Here is an 8,480-nt window from a genome sequence, read left to right as displayed (position 1 = left end):
ACTTACCTATGCCACAGGCAGTGGGAGGTTGGCATGGCACCCTGAGGGGAGTGCCATGTTGACTTAGTCATTTTCTCCCCACCAGCACACACAAGCTGGCAAGCGGTGTGTCTGTGCTGAGTGAGGGGTCCCTAGGGTGGCATAAGTCATGCTACAGCCCTTAGAGACCTTCCCTGGCATCAGGGCCCTTGGTACCAGGGGTACCAGTTACAAGGGACTTACCTGGGTGCCAGGGTTGTGCCAATTGTGGAGACAATGGTACATTTTAGGTGAAAGAACACTGGTGCTGGGGCCTGGTTAGCAGGGTCCCAGCACACTTCTCAGTCAAGTCAGCATCAGTATCAGGCAAAAAGTGGGGGGTAACTGCAACAGGGAGCCATTTCTTTACAAGTGGTTTAAATGCTTCCTCCGTATGTGTCGTGGTAGGAGACCCTTCCATCTGCTGTGTTAGGGTGCATGTTTTGTTAGATACTTGCTGATTCAGATCTAAATTCATTGCATCCTGCGTGTTCACGAGTTCCTGTGGTCCAATGCTCGGGGGCCCTTGTTTTGGAGAGTTCAACATTTGTTTAGCCACTCTGTTGCCTAAGTTGCTGTGTACTGTATTGTGAAAATATCTTCCATTGCTCCGGTGAGCGGGAATCAGTTTTAATATTCAGAGCATATCTGAAGAGTGGGTAACTTTGGGGGCCTTCCAGACCCTATGATTTCCTGATCTCAAGCAATCTGGATGAGTATTTTTTGTTAAGTTTCCTCACTCATTTTTATTTTTCCTTGAGAGCATAGGTTGAAAGTGATTCTCCATAATTCCATTCTCAAAGGGCGATTCAAGATCTGCTGAACCTGTTTTCTCAGAATTTGAGGTTAGGTTATTTTGAGGTGAATTATCTGTTAGTCCTGTGCAGTCTTCCTTCCCTGCTTCTCCTCCACATGCTTGCAAGGGTAGCTCCTAGCACAAAGGGGGGACTAACTCTAATCAAATAGATGGTTGTCATGTGTCTTTGGCCTCATCGTTCTTCCCTTGTTGATAGTGCCCGGTATTTAGTATAAGTGCTTGTTTTCCCTGAGAAGAGTCTGTTTTTTAATTTCCACTATCATATCTTTCATGACGTCAGGCAGTTCAGGTAGTTTTTCTACTACCGGGCTGCAACTGCAGCACTGCGCTCCCTCTCCCACCGCACTCTGAGCTCTTATTATCAGGGAGTTCAATCTTTCTAGCTTAGCATCAATTGACATTGCATATGTGGCCAATGTTTGTAGAACTGGTATCTGTATGTCCAGTTTGTCAGCATCCATGGTGGCTGCTGCTGTTATTGCGGGCAGAGTTCTGTAAAAGCTGCACCAGCCTAAAACATGAACATTCGTTTTGTCGTTTTGACTCCGCGCCTCAGACTTGCTTTGTCCGCAGAGGCCAGGGTTTTACGTATTCGCCTCAGGAGTTCAGTCGTTGGTTGAATTCAGTAAACGCTACTCCAGTCCAGTTCATTATCATTCATTTTCTCATTTTCACTGTGCCTCAGATTGCTTTGTCTGTCAGAGGCCAGGCTTTTACTTACAGACCTCAGGAGCTCTGCCGTGGTTTGGCGCCTTGACTGGACTGCCTGGATGGCTTGTGATCTGCAGCTGAGCCCCTTTTCTGCTGTTTCCTGTGCTTCTGCTCTGTTCCTTGCATGAACTTGTGTGGTGGCAGTGGGCCCTGGTTGCCCCACTAGCTCAAAGATGGGGCCTGAGTGGTGATGATTTTGCATACTAATCAGGAGGTGTGGAGTGAGCAGAAGGTCTCCCACGTATAGCGGAGTGTCGTTTGGGTGGTTTACCTTGGTGGAGGGGGGGGGGTTAAATGTGTGCAGTGAGTTAACAGCATGCTGGTTGATTGGCGCGGAAGAGACACACTTTTGTGCCGGGTATGTTATAAGGTGAGTCTCAGGAGACAGTGGGCAACCTCGGCTTTGAAAGCATGAGGGGGAGGAGGACTCAAGGCTGCTAATATCTTTAATGGACTCTAGGTCAGGAAGAGATCCTTAGCAGGGACACCATGGCAATGTGTTCAATATTCATATTCAACCGTGATTGCCCTGTCACTTAGGTAACTTATGGCTAGATGAACTGTAGCCTTTTCATGGTCCTGCTTGTTGGTATGGGAGCAAAAGTATTCTTATTTTGTTTTTTCCATTTTAATTTGGATTTGTTCAGTCGTTGTGGCCCTGCTTTGCCTTCAGTTTGGCGGCATGACGTTTTTGTGGGTTCACTATCTTGACTTGTGTTGTAGTCAGTGGCTGATGTGGACTCTTGCGCCTGTTTTTCCTTGTCCTGAGTGTAATGGATCCTTTGGTAATTTCTTTTTCCTATCCGTGTTTTGTGTTCTGTCATGGACCATTAACAAAAGAGAGCTACGGGTTCTCATTTTGGAAATTTTGAAGAGTTTGCACACAGATGCCCTGGGGGAAGCAAGAGAAACAAGGCTTTAGATTTAATATTTTGGGCTTTGTGTCTGTGTCTTTGCTTTGCATGTGGACCACGCTAGTCCTCATCCTCTGGATTTCCATTGTTTCTGTTGTTTGCGCTGTTTGCAGGATGATTTCTAGTTCTAGTTTAGATTTGAGATCTATGAGTTTTTTGGCATGGCGCTCCCGCAGAAATTTAAGATTATCTGTAAATTGTAATTAATGGCACTAGGAAAGTATAGCCTGCTTTGATACTACCCTGTAAAAATATAAGTTTTGTGTGGGTTAATACACCAGTACTTAGGGCTTAGAGCTTTTCCCAGTGGTATGAAAACCTTTACTCAGGGTGAAATTGTTTAGGTCAATTAATTTAACAAATATGTGACAATGTATTTAAAGCTTCTAGATGTTGTCCCTTTTTTCTGGGGGGGTCCCTGCTCGCCCTGCTGGGTGTCTGCGTTCCCCGCTTTCAGCCTCCTCCAGGGGTCTGGATTCCAGGACTACTGCTGTAATAGCGCGCGCCTTCCGCTGCGGCCAGCAGGGGGCAGGAGAACTCCAGGAGGATTCCGGGGGAGGGAGGCGGGTGGGGTCCAAGGGGGAGCTCGTTCGTCAATCCTGCAAGCCGCACCCAGACCTCGCTGGGCCGCTTCCGTGAGGCGCTGGGCTCTCTCTCTGTGGCCACTGACTGCAACTACCACACTCGCCCTCGCACACCTCCCGGCTTAGCGCCTCACAGTCGGCGTTGGAGTACCAGAGAGGGACTGAGTTGGCGACCGGTGCGCTACAGAGGCTGGCTCCTGCTCTCCGCCTCTACGCAAGCGTCAGTAGGCACGTAGTTGGAGCATGGTGTTTCTGGGTGGTACAGATGCTGATGGTTGTTCAGTAACCATGCCTCCATGTTTCCCATGTTACCTTTTACTGTCCAACCCTGGCTGTTTTGTTTGGTTACTCTTGAGCCATGCTTTATATAGGACTACATTTCATCTAATCAATTCTACTTAGCGCTGGATGAGACTCATTAATGAGTCTTTGATTAAATATACATTTTTGAATCAAATGTTTTTTGTATTAACAGAAAGCATTCAATATACTTTTGAAAAACTCCTCTAATCACTGATGACGTCCTGCTAGAAATTTGCGGAAAAATAAAATATGTCTATGCACAAGACTCCAGTCTCGAGGTTTTTGGTGTCCTGGTAACTTTGATTCACTTGCCGAAAGCTACTGGATGTCTGATTTATCTACATCCAAACCAGATTCAGACTCAGAAACATGGAGGCCAATCCCTGGGTGCTGAAGCACCGAAACTGTGGAAAGCCTTAGAAGCATCCCTGAGACCTGAACCAAACCTCATTCCATTCAGGAATCTCCTTAATACAGTTTCACCCAGACATTCAAGTAAAGAAGCACAGGACACAACATTCGCAGACTCCACGGATAGATCACACTGAATACGATCGTCTAATTTCTATGGAAACACTACCGGTAACTTTATGCTATGGAACACAGGCAGTGCTTTAAATGGAAAAATATAAGTGCATATATAAACCTGCTTGTTTCTGAGAAGTTCCGGTACTCTCCAATTAAAAGTATTACGTTTTTCTTGAGATATGCCGGTACTCTCCCTCGCAATATAAAAAAGTGCCGGTACTCAGTACCGGAGAGTACCGGCCCATTTAAAGCACTGACCACAGGAATTTATTTAGGCATATGAGGACAACAGTACATTTGTGACCAAATACCAAACGACGTTAAGTGCCCCCAGACGACCCAATTCGCAGGAATTAAACATCGACCAGGGGAGGCTGTATCACAGCCTCTCAGTTGCACCTCACTCTCTTGTCCCCGGGGGCGTCGTCAGTCAACCCGCTTCAGCAGCCCCAGCGGGGGTGGGGTTTTTCATGAGCCTCTGCTGTCTGCAACGCGGCAGACAAAGGCTCAGGTGGGAAGGTGAGTGACAGGATGGATGGACTGAGGGATGTGTGAGTGATGGGTGGATGGATAGATGTATGGATGAATGAGTGAAAGGATAGGCATAAGGATGGATGAGTCAAAGGGAAGAAGTATGGATGGATGAGTGGATGGATGTGTGGAAGGGTGGATAAATGATGAGAGAAAGGCTGGATGAGTGAGTGAAAGGATGGATGATGAGTGAAAGGGTAAAAGGATGATGGATGAGTGGATGGAGTGACAGGCTGGATGGATGGCCTGGTTGAAAAGGTGGATGGATGGATAGATGGATGGATGAGTGAAAGGATGCATGTAAGGAACGATGAGAGAGTACAAGGGAGGATAGATAGATGGATAGTTGGATGAAATGGAGGATGGATGGATGAGTGAAAGGGTGAATGATGGATGGCTGAATGAGTGGATGGATGGATGAGTGAAAGGGTAAAATGATGGATGGATGGATATGTGAATGAAATGGTGAATGGATGGACGAGTGAAAAGGTGAATGGACAGATGAGTTAGTGAAAAGACTGGATGCCAGGATGGATGAGTGAAAGGGAGGAAGGATGGGTGGATGGATGGAAGAATGAAAGGGTGAATGGATAGATGAATGACTGGAAGGGCAGAAGGATGGGTGAATGGACAGATGAGTGGATGGATGTGTGAAAGGGTGGATGGATGATGACAGTAAAGATGGATGGATTAATGAGTGAAAGGATGGAAGATGAGTGAAAGTAAACGGATGATAGGTGAGTGAATGGATGGATTGAAAGGCTGGATGAATGGCTGGGTTGAAAGGGTGGATGGTTGGATGTATGGATGAGTGAAAGGATGGATATAAGTAAGGATGAGTGAAAGAATGGATAAATGGGTGAAAGGGAGGAAGGATAGCTGATGGACGAGTGAAAGGGTGAATAGATGGATGAGTAAAAGGGTGGAAGGTTGGATGGATGAAGGGAGAAAGGATAAATGAGCAGGAAAAATGATCAGATGGATAGATGAATGGACTGAGTGAAAGGGTGGATGGATGGATGAGCGAAAGAATGGATGTAAGGAATGAATGAAAGAATGGGTGGATGAGTGCAAGGGAGGGTAGATGGCTGGATGAAAGGATGGACAGATGAATGAGTGAAAGGTTGAACGGATGGACAAATGAGTGAAACAGCGGATGAATGGATGAGTCATTGAAAGGATGGATGGTTGTATGGATGGATGAGTGAAAGGATATATTGCTGAGTGAAAGGGTGGATGAATAAGTTAACAGATGGATGATTAAGTGAAGGTTTGAAAATAGATAAACAGGTTTGGATATAGATGGGCAGATGGATGGATTGAGTGGTGACAGACTGAATGATGTATGAAAGACTGAATGGATGACAGACCGTAAAGATGAAATGGTGATTATCAGCGGGTGGATGGAAGGATGAAAAGATGAATGGGTAGATGCTTGGATCGGGTAAAAAAGAAGGGTGAAAAGATGAATGGATAGATGCTTGGTTGGAAGAAAGAAGCAAGCTCTCCTGGGGAGGGTCACGAAGACTCGATTTGCTTGCTTGGTGCCATAACAGCTTTGGTTCAAAGTAGGGGGTATTTTAATTTTGTGGCTGCTTCTTTGCTTGTCCCCCTAGCAATCATTGCCTGATATAACTGCACACCGTAACCTGAGCTATCCCCTCCCAATTGTTGTGTCACCTCGAGTAACTCACACAGAAGACACACCCATGCTGTAGAAACAGCTATTAAGAAATAGTTGCATTACTGTATTTAAATTAGTTGTTTCTGAAATATCAAAGCAGGGTCATTTTGGTTTATGTAATACCAAAAACTCAACATGTCCCATGTAACTTCATAACGTAAGGCTTGATTTAGGGTTGGCAAGTGGGTTAGTCCGTCACAACATGATAGCTATCCCGCCTTATCACAAGTGTAATAGGATATCATGCACATGTAATACAATGGACATGATAGCCATCACGTTTGTGACAGAGTAACCTGTCCGCCAAACTGTAAATCAAGCCCTTAAACATATATGTCAGTTAGTCAAATGCATACATTTGAGTATACACCTCTACAACATATCTTGTGCATATAATACGTAACAGGGCATGAGCAAATTTACTTCACAAAACTAAGCATTTCACATATCCCATTTCATATTATTTATACTTTTTTAACAACTTTATTTTCACGTTCATAATACAGGCAATGGCAGGAGTAATACAAGTAAAAGAAAGGGGAGATAAAGAACATTTAGCATGGTATACAATTTGTGCTACACCACAAACACTACAAATTCCTCGGTTCTGCATGCTTGCCATAAAACGAGGGTTACAAAAAGAGACAAGCATCGCCTTCAACATGTTATTTAAATTTACCCATCTTATAATTCTATGGGCCTGTGGAATGACCTGCTTACTTTAAGAAGCCTAGAACTTCTAATTAGAATTGTAGGGTCCTGATCTCAGTTTAATGAGGTCACTAAAAGGGAGCTTAGGTTTGTTATATTTTGTACGTATATCATGTAGCAGGGCTGCAAGATTCTCCATTGCACATAGATGCAAGAGTTTTGTCCGCCACAGCTGCAAAGAGGGAAACTCTGTAACTTCCATATCTGGGCAACTATGAGTCTGGCTGGAAGAAGCATGAAAGTTAGTTAGGAAGTCAATTGGGACAATAAAGAAAATTGACAGTCATCTTCTGTAGGTGTGAACAGTACAACTAGGGTATTAAGTTGGATCACAAATCCTGTTGTTGGTTACCTGTTGAGTATGTCTTTCTAGAAGTATCAGTACTTTGAGGCAGGACCAATACATACGCAACCATGCCCACAACACTTCAAACATTCATCCAAACTCCCATGTGTACTGCGGTTATGTACCATCATATTCACATCCTATCATTTTACACACATAGATATTTTGGCTGTCTTCATCCATGTGATTGGCAGTGTGTCTTCTAGTGCAGGCAATCACAATTCTTCTTCCCTCTTGACTCTATACTTGTGTGAACGTGAGGATTCCAAAAAAATAAATCCCTTGCAGAATGATCTAAACTCCGCTCTGGTTTTGCATGACCAAAATATGTATTCCATCTCCGAGTCCCTCTCCTTATTTCCAAGTAACATTGTCCAGTGTCTTAGTTGGAGTAAGCAGTAATTATCCCTGGGGGTTAGATAGAAGAGATTGATGTAACTCACAATCTCTTGTCATGCCCATCAATACATCTTCTAATGTGAAAGGACCATCATGGTCTTAAAGCTGCCATGAGTTAGGACCAGAATAAAAATCAGGATTATAATTTATAGCTTGAATGGATTAATGTGTTTTATTGCTTCTAACTCATGTGATCTTGTTCCAGTTGTTTAATTATGTGATATTAGTATTCAAGGAAGCAATTGCACTCTCATTAAAAACATCAGACGCTATCAATCAGATCACTCTACAAGGCAGATTAAATATCCCAAACAGCTTGTGTAATTTTACTTTTCATTTTCAAAGCAGGTGCTAAAATTCTTTATCTTGGAAAATAGGACCTAGGACCACTTACCAACAATTAAAATCCAAGCTCTTTAAAATGGGTAGCAATGTCCTATTCTGAATAGAATAAAGAGGACAAGTCAATAAAAAAAGTACTTGTCTTGTGTCAGAACCCCTCTCAGAGAGCCACGGGGCACATATGGGTTACGGAGCCCAACCATCGTGGTTGAGGGCTTTTACTCCTGATGTCTGGGACCCCAGTTTACTATGGATCCTTTACAACTGGGCCAGGTATCCTTTCTGCCTTTGACTCTCAGTGATAGCTGTTGATGAGCGGGATGTGGGGGGATTGGGCAGAGTGTGAATACAGGTTAGTGAACACAACTCATAACTCAACAAGTGCACAGCAGCGACAATAAATCAATGTTTAGTCAAATGCTAATTTCTATAATGAAAAGAAGTCTTTTATTTCTAACTCAATTCGTTCAAAGCAATGTCACGACATATGTAAACAATAATACATTTCCCCTTGAGGTCGGGGCTCTAGTGTTTCAGTTGCACATCCCTGTGCCACCCGCTCTTTGTAAAGTGGTAGGGATGATTCCACTTT

The sequence above is a fragment of the Pleurodeles waltl genome, chromosome 7 (assembly GCF_031143425.1).
Source record: "Pleurodeles waltl isolate 20211129_DDA chromosome 7, aPleWal1.hap1.20221129, whole genome shotgun sequence".
Classification (NCBI taxonomy): domain Eukaryota; kingdom Metazoa; phylum Chordata; class Amphibia; order Caudata; family Salamandridae; genus Pleurodeles; species Pleurodeles waltl.
This window is presented reverse-complemented; position numbering follows the sequence as displayed.